This window comes from Cucurbita pepo, chromosome LG02, assembly GCF_002806865.2.
Source record: "Cucurbita pepo subsp. pepo cultivar mu-cu-16 chromosome LG02, ASM280686v2, whole genome shotgun sequence".
NCBI lineage: Eukaryota > Viridiplantae > Streptophyta > Magnoliopsida > Cucurbitales > Cucurbitaceae > Cucurbita > Cucurbita pepo.
The window spans coordinates 5,626,234-5,637,163 of NC_036639.1; the positions used below are offsets into that span (position 1 = coordinate 5,626,234).

General features: G+C 35.7%; 1 pseudogene; it reads right to left on the minus strand.

Annotated features, from left to right (window-relative positions):
* Window positions 1-8,523: 8,523 nt before the first annotated feature.
* LOC111787697 lies at window positions 8,524-10,150 on the minus strand (annotated as a pseudogene).
* Window positions 10,151-10,930: the final 780 nt, after the last annotated feature.

Consider the following 10,930-nt stretch of genomic DNA (forward strand, 5'->3'; position numbering starts at 1 on the left):
AAAAAAAAAAAAAAAAAAAAAAAAAAAAAAAAAAAAAAAAAAAAAAAAAATTAATTCTCTTGGATGTATAATTTAAAAATCCACCATCCAAGAGGAGTGATTATAAATTGAAGGGACAATTTTGTATTGTGCGTTCCGCACTGCAATGATTGATGCAAAAATTATTGGAAGAATTTATATTTAATATTGAAGAGTGAAGCCAAATATATGACATAATTATTAGGTGCGAAAAATATATTAAAAATATTTCATAACGACATTATGACTTATACGTTCATTATAGGTTATTAAAACAATATGGGGAAAAGTAAATAACGTGAGTTTTAAATAAAACTAGAAAATAAAGCATTGTCAAAATGAGTGCATTTACACTAACTTTAGTCTCATGGTTGCTACCGTGATATCGTATGGTTTAGTCTCGAGTAAAAGTAAGACACTCCTGTACGGATGTACAGAGGTGTCTTACCTTTACTTGCAAAATAAGAGTAGCACGTGACTTGAGTATTTTAAGAAAGACTAAGTGCGTTATTATTGGGGTCAGGAAATGCAATCATATACTATCATGTTTGGGACATATCATTTCATAAAACCCTATTTCATGGCCATAAACTCTTCTTTTCAGTTTGAGCTAAAATTGGATGTTTAGTATTTCTCCGCACACGACATATGCACACATGGACCACTAGGCGGGCGTATACGTACCCCTGGGCTTGCCTTTCAGCTAGCTCACACTCGTACTGTCAGAGCCATAGAGGGAAAGGAGCCCACATAGTATTATGGTGTACAGAATATCGTATCATAACATTATGGCAAACATAAATGTCGTAACATACGCGTCCATACTAATCATGACGAGGAAGTATCCCGATGCATATGACACATACAAATGCATGAGGTCTCTGTAGCTTCAAATCATATAATATGTAGATCGTGCATTCGTTCTTTCATAAACGTTTTCAAGAATACATTATTGACATATCAACATTTCATAGTCTAAAAAATAAACATGCTAACATGGTGTGCACAATATCATAGCATAACATAAGTCATAATACATCATCACGTAGTCTTGACATTACATAAGTCATAACACTACATAACATAATTTACATCATAGCAATCATAAAATACGACACATGGAGGGGCCACAGAGAACGTGCCATTTTTTATGGTTGTACATTTTTAACCGTTGACATTNATAAGAGTAGCACGTGACTTGAGTATTTTAAGAAAGACTAAGTGCGTTATTATTGGGGTCAGGAAATGCAATCATATACTATCATGTTTGGGACATATCATTTCATAAAACCCTATTTCATGGCCATAAACTCTTCTTTTCAGTTTGAGCTAAAATTGGATGTTTAGTATTTCTCCGCACACGACATATGCACACATGGACCACTAGGCGGGCGTATACGTACCCCTGGGCTTGCCTTTCAGCTAGCTCACACTCGTACTGTCAGAGCCATAGAGGGAAAGGAGCCCACATAGTATTATGGTGTACAGAATATCGTATCATAACATTATGGCAAACATAAATGTCGTAACATACGCGTCCATACTAATCATGACGAGGAAGTATCCCGATGCATATGACACATACAAATGCATGAGGTCTCTGTAGCTTCAAATCATATAATATGTAGATCGTGCATTCGTTCTTTCATAAACGTTTTCAAGAATACATTATTGACATATCAACATTTCATAGTCTAAAAAATAAACATGCTAACATGGTGTGCACAATATCATAGCATAACATAAGTCATAATACATCATCACGTAGTCTTGACATTACATAAGTCATAACACTACATAACATAATTTACATCATAGCAATCATAAAATACGACACATGGAGGGGCCACAGAGAACGTGCCATTTTTTATGGTTGTACATTTTTAACCGTTGACATTGTGATCTTGACACGCTCATGACAAGCCTTGAGGGAAATCCAAGCCTCCTATCTATTTTTCGTTTGTCTTCATGACTTCATTGGACCTTAGGTGAGATTTGTCTTTGTCAACCGAATACAACTTGTGCAGAATTCAAGCTTGCTCGGGCCTACGTGTGCATGTTCAATCTTCTCNACTCTTCTTTTCAGTTTGAGCTAAAATTGGATGTTTAGTATTTCTCCGCACACGACATATGCACACATGGACCACTAGGCGGGCGTATACGTACCCCTGGGCTTGCCTTTCAGCTAGCTCACACTCGTACTGTCAGAGCCATAGAGGGAAAGGAGCCCACATAGTATTATGGTGTACAGAATATCGTATCATAACATTATGGCAAACATAAATGTCGTAACATACGCGTCCATACTAATCATGACGAGGAAGTATCCCGATGCATATGACACATACAAATGCATGAGGTCTCTGTAGCTTCAAATCATATAATATGTAGATCGTGCATTCGTTCTTTCATAAACGTTTTCAAGAATACATTATTGACATATCAACATTTCATAGTCTAAAAAATAAACATGCTAACATGGTGTGCACAATATCATAGCATAACATAAGTCATAATACATCATCACGTAGTCTTGACATTACATAAGTCATAACACTACATAACATAATTTACATCATAGCAATCATAAAATACGACACATGGAGGGGCCACAGAGAACGTGCCATTTTTTATGGTTGTACATTTTTAACCGTTGACATTGTGATCTTGACACGCTCATGACAAGCCTTGAGGGAAATCCAAGCCTCCTATCTATTTTTCGTTTGTCTTCATGACTTCATTGGACCTTAGGTGAGATTTGTCTTTGTCAACCGAATACAACTTGTGCAGAATTCAAGCTTGCTCGGGCCTACGTGTGCATGTTCAATCTTCTCCAACCCAACCGACTTGCCTCTATACTAGTTCAAGTTATTCGGCTCGACCTTGCCTCTGCTTGAGGCCAAGGTCTCTCACGTGCAACGTCACGTCTCAATTCTCATCTTGGTTCCCAATTGACATGGCCATCATGTTTTGATGTCATCCCAAGTCCTGGGATGTCATCGATTAACTTAGCTCGCTCGATCATGCTCATCGAGAACAGATCCATATGTCGCTCACATGATCGAGACATCCCGAGCATCCATCCATCAAGTTATATCGATGCGTTGGATCATCGTGTGTCCATGTTAGTTCATTTATAAAATCCATTATGGATAGCAAGTGCATAATCCAACCTCTGACACATACACAATGGCACAATTTTGGCCCACCATTAAGGTACATTTTGAGACATTTTTTGGTATGGTAGTTGTAGACATGATTTTGGAGAAATGGACATACTGTGTCATGAAGAGTTCGTCCTATGTCCAATTGACACCAAATTTGATGAGTTTTCAAATTTTATATGAACAAACTTGACTTTAGAATCGCATGCCCAAATTCCCTTTTCGAGGTTAAGGCCTGGGCCCAACCCGATCGTTCAACAAGTCTATCAATGACACTCTGTCAACATTGTTGCCTCTGTCTTTCCTATGCACATTTCTATGGTGGGTTAGATGATGCACCATCCTCCTCGGTCGCATCATGGCATTCGTCTTTTTTCGGCCTTTACGTGGCTGGTTGGACATCACTATTATGTTGTCACCTTGTCTTGTCTATACGTGAGGGTCACAACCTACTCTCTTCATAGTATGATTCAATTCATCCAATCAAGCCAACATCATTCAATGCATCCAACCATGCCAACAGTAGAACCGCTTATATAGCTGGCCTGAGTCGAAGTTACAAAATAATCCTAAAGCTGGTTCAAAACCGCTTTTTAAATTTCAATTTCACCTATGTAAACCCACGTCATCAAGTTAGGGCATGATATACAATTTAATTCATCCAACGGTGTCAACTAATTAAACTTTTAGCCAAAAGGTAACTTAGATGGACGAAAATGAGGTTATACTCACTCAATTTCTCCCGAAAATATAAAAACTACTTTGAAATGATCCAAAACAATAAGAACAAGTCCCAAAAGTTCGAATAACTCAAATACGAGCCAAATATGTCGGCTACGTCGAAATAGAGTCACCGAAACCGAGCTCAGCCAACGTTAGAAGGCACGTGAGTCAGATATTGATTTGGTTTGGTTTATAGGGTGACTATGGAGCAGGATGTCGCAAGGGTTGCCGAACCAGGTTCGGTTGCACGTAAATTTGGGTGTGCAGGTCACTAAATGCCTATGGGCTGATGGCGTGTGTGTATGGGCTTCGGTCATACGCGCGAACTGAAGCCGAATGGAATGGGCCGACAAGGTTCAATCTATGGGGAGTTCTCGACGTCATCGTCTATGGGATTCCATAATAATCTCCTCATTTTCTTTCTCCTCTTCTCTGTCTTTACAAGTTTGACAGTAATCTCCTCGTTGTATCTTAATTTATTTTTTATGATCACTACATCATATACCTCTAAAGGAACATTCATTCTTGTAAGTGTCGAAATTCTATAACAACTCGAGTTATTTTCTCCCTCGTCTCTTCCTTTCGTTCTCACGCGGTATCTCAGGGTATTTCTCTCTATCTCTTCTTTTCCTTTCGTTCCCACGTGGCTTCTTCTATTTTGTGGTTTTGCCACATTACTTTAACAAAGATGATGTCTCTGATGCGTATAGCTTTCACCTCGTGGGCCAAGATTTTTTCTGGCTTTTAGTCATAACTCAATTCCTCATCTACCTATAGCGGTTCATAATCTGTCACGTTGCTTGGATCAGTTATATACTTGCGGCGTATCGACATATTAAATACGTTGTGCACTGATGAGAGGAATGTTAATAGGGATAGTATGTATGCCATTGTTCTGATGAAGCATGGGCTCTACATGCCTTTACATTTGAACCTTAAGACGCCTTTCATCAGGACCACCTTCAAGAATACTATGTTGTCCACTTCAAATCCTAAGCTCCTACGCCTCTCATCAGAATAATTTTTCTGTCTACTCTGATTTGTGCACATTCTCGCCCTGATCTGTTGTACGACCTATTGGTAGTCTGGACTAACTCGAATCCCAACAACTCTCATTCACCTACCTCGTCCCCAGCAAACTTAGGACCTACACCATTTCCCCCATTATGCTTCAAACGGTGTCATCTCAATAGTTGCTTCGAAGATGTTGTTATAAAAGAACTCCATAAGATACCACTTAAATTCTCAACTACCTGAAAAATCCAACACACACGCACGCAATATATCTTCCAAGATATGGTTCAAACGCCCCATCTAACCATCGGTTTGTGGATGGATACCAGTAATGAAGTCAACGCGAGTACCCAATGTTATGGAAAACTATGATAGATATTGGGTGCATAGAATGGGTCTCAATCTGATATTATCGGTACTTGCACTCCATATAGTCTAACAATATCTCTCATGTATAGTTAGCATAACTGTCAACAACATAGGTATCCTCTCCAAGTAAAAAATATATGGACTTGGTAAGTTTTTCAACAATCATCTATATCATTGTATATCCTTTCAGAATTTTTGCAGACCCACGATGAAGTTCATTACTATTTTTCATATTTCCAATATGGAATGCTCCAAGGTTGCAACAACCATACCATCTTTGGTTCCTCATAATCCATCAATCATCACCCCTTAAAGGCCATAAATGAGTCTCTTGAGGTCATAAATAACTCCCACTTGTTCATACATCATTAATTTTCTAACAACCTACATAAACTCATGGATCTTACATAATTACCCTTAACGTCATAAATGAGCCCCATATAAAGTTTCATATCATTTAGAGTTCTTTAAGGTCTTGAAATATCTTATGGGTACTTTTGGTCATTTACCAATCCAAATCTTGGTTTAAATCCTCGACATATTCCAATGACCTTGAATATTTTCATAATCCTTCTAAACCTTCACATAGGGAAAAATTTATACTATGCAAAGGTCATTGGGTCATAAGCTAGTGAGCCATAATTATAGAGGATTGTGGTCATTTTTTAGCTACCCGCTTTGCCCTCTAACCTAATCCAATGACCACAAAATTTCATACATAACTTTATCATGTCATTTTAAGCTTTCCATTACAATTTCATGAGGAAAAGAGTCCATTTAGTAGGTTCATAGCTCGGGCGCATCATTGAAATCAACATTCATGTGGATACTAATGCATGAAAAATATCAAATATTTAACCCAACCTTAATTCCAACCTTTTTTTTTTTTTTACGTCATTTAAGATAACTTGATTTCTTCTTTTAACTAGATTAATGGTTTAACTAGTTTTATGTATTACTTGGACTTTCAAGTCACATCCTCTAAACCTTGCTAAATGTCCAACACCATACCTATATATCTACATATCCTCACAAACTCATTTTAAAAGATTCCCGTAGTAGGAAGAGGGTACAAATAATTGGTATTGCAGAGGCATAGTGGATATCATTACATGTAATAGAACTTGGGATACTAAATCCAACTTCAAATAAAGGGTCTTGTAACCTTAACTACGACAATNTACCAAAAAAAAAATTAAAAAAAAATGTTTAGATTGAGCAATGAAATATATTAGTGCAAGGGTATAGGGAAGATTACCATGGAACTTTTAGTTGATTTAGAGACAAATTCTACCATTGTAATCATGGCGATCCTTCGCCGAAATCATTCTTAAATTTAAGACATATCGTGAAAGTCTCGTAATGTAGTTTATCTCCATAAAATTTCTATAACACTTTGACGTTGATCGTGACACCTCATTGATACTTTTAAATCACCTTAGAGGCTCTCAAAATGCAACCTTGACATCTTTTCAACCCATAATTGTCATCATACTATTATATAGACATTATTCTCATATTCTCTAGTAGAGTTTAGGTGACATCTCCGTAGTTGGCCCCATAACGTAAGTGTTGGGTTATGGAGCATGTTGCTTATTTATAGCTCATTCTACGGTTCTACGTAGTAAAACTATATATGGTAAATGACATATAATGCAAATGGTCATATATAGTGAAAAACGATATATAATAAAAGGCTATGGATGTTTATATATGGTAAAGTTATAGTAAACTGAACCATATATATATAGTGCTTTTAAAATGTACTTTCTGCCTTCTCTATATTGTCTCTTACCGTACATACTTAAAGTCATCAATATAAATCTTTATTCAATATTCCTCCTTTCATTTTCTCTCTCCTATTCTTTGTGATCATTTAGATCGAGTGTTGTGTGTTATTGTGTGATCCTATGAACTCGTATCAAATTTAGGCGAGATTCATCATGATCTGTGAAGATCAAAAGCTCAAATGTTGGAATTGAGAAGTTTAATGGATCCGATTTTGATTTTGGACTGCAAATTGAAGATTATCTGTACCAGAAAACAAACCCCTGTAAGAGGTAAATTCGGATACCATGAACACGGAGCAATAGAAGCTCAAGGATCAGCAGGCCTCAGGGTTGATCCGGTTGACGCTATCAAAAAATGCGGCGTTCAACATCATCAAGGAGAAGACAATATCAGATCTGTTGAAGGTACTGTTGAATATGTACCAAAAAATGTCGCCTATGAACAAGGTGTATTTTATGCGGAGATTGTTTAATTTACAAATATGTGACGGTGAATCTATTGCTGATCATATAAATGAATTCAATATAATTGTAAGTCAACTGAGATCGGTGGAAATTAATTTTTCATATGAAATTAAAGCATTGGTTTGATGTCATCTTTACCGGAATTGTGGGAAATTAAAGCTCAGGTGAAATTAAAGCATTGAAAGTATTCCCATATAGTACAAGCAAATCACAACTAATTCTATAATATTTTCAGACCCTTTGCAATCGAAGCAAGTTCACAAGTTCACAAGTTCACGNAGCAAATCACAACTAATTCTATAATATTTTCAGACCCTTTGCAATCGAAGCAAGTTCACGATTAGGAGTTTATTGATGAACCCCTGATCATCTCTATATCACAGCATACATACCACTTGCGTAAACATATCATAAACAGAGATATAGTATAGTAATCTAGACATACCTTCACGTAGATGTGAAATGTAAATCATTATTTATATTTATATAAATCACAATAAATAATATTTATATTTGTTTATATAATTAATTATCTTCCTTTCTATATTTGTGAAATGTAAATCCNCCCTCAAGGCTTTAAAACGAGTCTGCTACGGGACTTGTGTTTTTATATAATATCCAGANTCCTTTCTATATTTGTGAAATGTAAATCCGAACAAATTATTATCAATTATAAGCATTAAATTAATTAATTTTAAATTATTAAATAATATTTTTATTTTAAATTATTAAATAATATTTTTATTTTAAATTTAAACCTTCACCGTCAAAAACTAAATACTTATACACATTAAATAAATTAAACTTATTTTATTATAAATAATAGTTTTAATAAATATGGTATTACGTCGATATAAGTTATTAATAGAAATAATTTAAGGAAACATACCAATTTTAATTTATAAGACAATTTAGTGCATTAACATTATTATCCTAATTTTTTCAATATAAATAAACAAAGAGAAAAAATAATAATAAGATGCATATAACCACACTTAATTATTATCAATTATTTTATTTCCACAATGTTTCCAAATCATCGTTACTTAGAACATTTACATCGAAATCGATGTGTAAACGATACGGGGTGGTCGAGAACTAGAGGGAATTGATAGCAATTCTCATCCCAGCTTGGCAGTGGCCTGGGGTGGTGCATATGAAGAAGTTTTGTCCTCTTGAGAGAATGATTTCATCCTTGCCTGAATTGAACACTTTGGCGCCTCTTGGAGCTATGCAGCTTCTATAACCCCCCTCATTCACTGCCACCACGTTGTGAACTGTGGGGTTATAGTTGAATCCTACGAGAGAGAGAGAGAGAAAAAAAAAAATGTATTCGTTTAGTTTATTATCAAAAATCTGCGAATTCGATCGGATACTATTTGAATATATTTTATATAGCCGAAATGTAACGACCCATATCCTCTTTGGGCTTTCCCTTTTGGGCTTCCCCTCAAGGCTTTAAGAGTCTGCTACGGGACTTGTGTTTTGATATAATACCCAGATCCTCTTTGGGCTTTCCCTTTCGGGCTTCCCCTCAAAGATTTAAAACGAGTCTGCTACGGGACTTGTGATTTGATATAATTTATCTTATCTTCAGGATTTGGTTAGTAAAATATTTTCTCTTTTCTCTGGACTTTCTATCCCACTTCTGTTTTTCATTCTTAACATAGTATCAAAGCATCATTCTTAACAGATATGATTAAGCAAGTAAAACATTAGTTACTATTTAACTATCAAAACGAGAGTTGAAAACTCACTTAATATGTCACCGGCTCTAAACACCTTCCCATTAGGTCATCCTTCCGTGCCCAGGTTCCATCCGTTCGAGTCGCCAACAACAAAAGNAAAAAAAAAAAAAAAAAAAAAAAAAAAAAAAAAAAAAAAAAAAAAAAAAAAAAAAAAAAAAGTATGAATTCGTTTAGTTTACTATCAACGATATAACTGCGAATTCGATCGGATACTTTTTTAATATATTTTATATAGCCGTAATTTAACGACCCATATCCTCTTTGGGCTTTCCCTTTTGGGCTTCCCCTCAAGGCTTTAAAACGAGTCTGCTACGGGACTTGTGTTTTTATATAATATCCAGATCCTCTTTGGGTTTTCCCTTTCGAGCTTCCCCTCAAGGCTTTAAAACGAGCTTGCTACGGGACTTGTGCTTTGATATAATTTATCTTATCTTCAGGATTTGGTTAGTAAAATGGGACTTGTGCTTTGATATAATTTATCTTATCTTCAGGATTTGGTTAGTAAAATATTTTCTCTTTTCTCTGGACTTTCTATCCCACTTCTGTTTTTCATTCTTAACATAGTATCAAAGCATCATTCTTAACAGATATGATTAAGCAAGTAAAACATTAGTTACTATTTAACTATCAAAACGAGAGTTGAAAACTCACTTAATATGTCACCGGCTCTAAACACCTTCCCATTAGGTCATCCTTCCGTGCCCAGGTTCCATCCGTTCGAGTCGCCAACAACAAAAGTTGTAGCAGCATCGCCATGTTCGAAGCCAAGTAGCAGCAGCAACGCCATTGCAACAGCCACCGTGCTCATCGAAACCGCTCCACTGCTCCCCTCGTGTCGAGCCATTCGTGAAGCCGAAGTAGCTCTCAAGAAAGATATGGAAAACAATTGTGTTCCATTGAAGCTTGGAAATGATGGTTATAAAGATATGTAAAACATACCAAACTTGCCTTTTTCTTTTTCTTTTCCTTTGATTGGTGCAGGGAAGTAGTGGACGGTTTTGCAATTGATTATGTCTACTCGTTTTGCTATTAAAAGAAAGAGAAACAATCTTCCTCCTTTCTTTCTAGTAACCTGTCGTTCCTTCCCCAAATATCTCTCCTCAACCCACCTCAGCCAAAAAAATTCCAGTTTGCAAAAATTAATAAAATGGCAAAGAAAATTTGGGAACAAAATTAAAAGGGAGTAAATACGGATAAAGAGAAAAACAAGAAAAGTAAGCAATAGAGTAAATACAGATAAAAAAAAAAATAAGAAAAGCAAATATAGAGGACAAGAAAGCACAGAATGACTTAAATAAGATTTTTAATAAAAACATGATCATATATATAACAGTCCAAAACTTTTAACAATGGACCAATGTAAATTAAAAAAATAATTTTATAGAGTTCAAACTTGAAACTGATGTCATGGGCTCACAAACGTTGGCTTGGATTTCAAAGGACAGAATCGAACTTTCATTAATGATAACTTCTAGACATCAACCTAAGCTAATCAAGTAAGTGGTCTTACTATCGGCATAGTTATATTTGATGTTGACACGTGCCTCGTGGTTCGGCACGTGTCATATATATTGATATGTATGAGTTGTTTGTGGATTGATATGCATATCATATGTTATGTATATGTTATAATATGTGA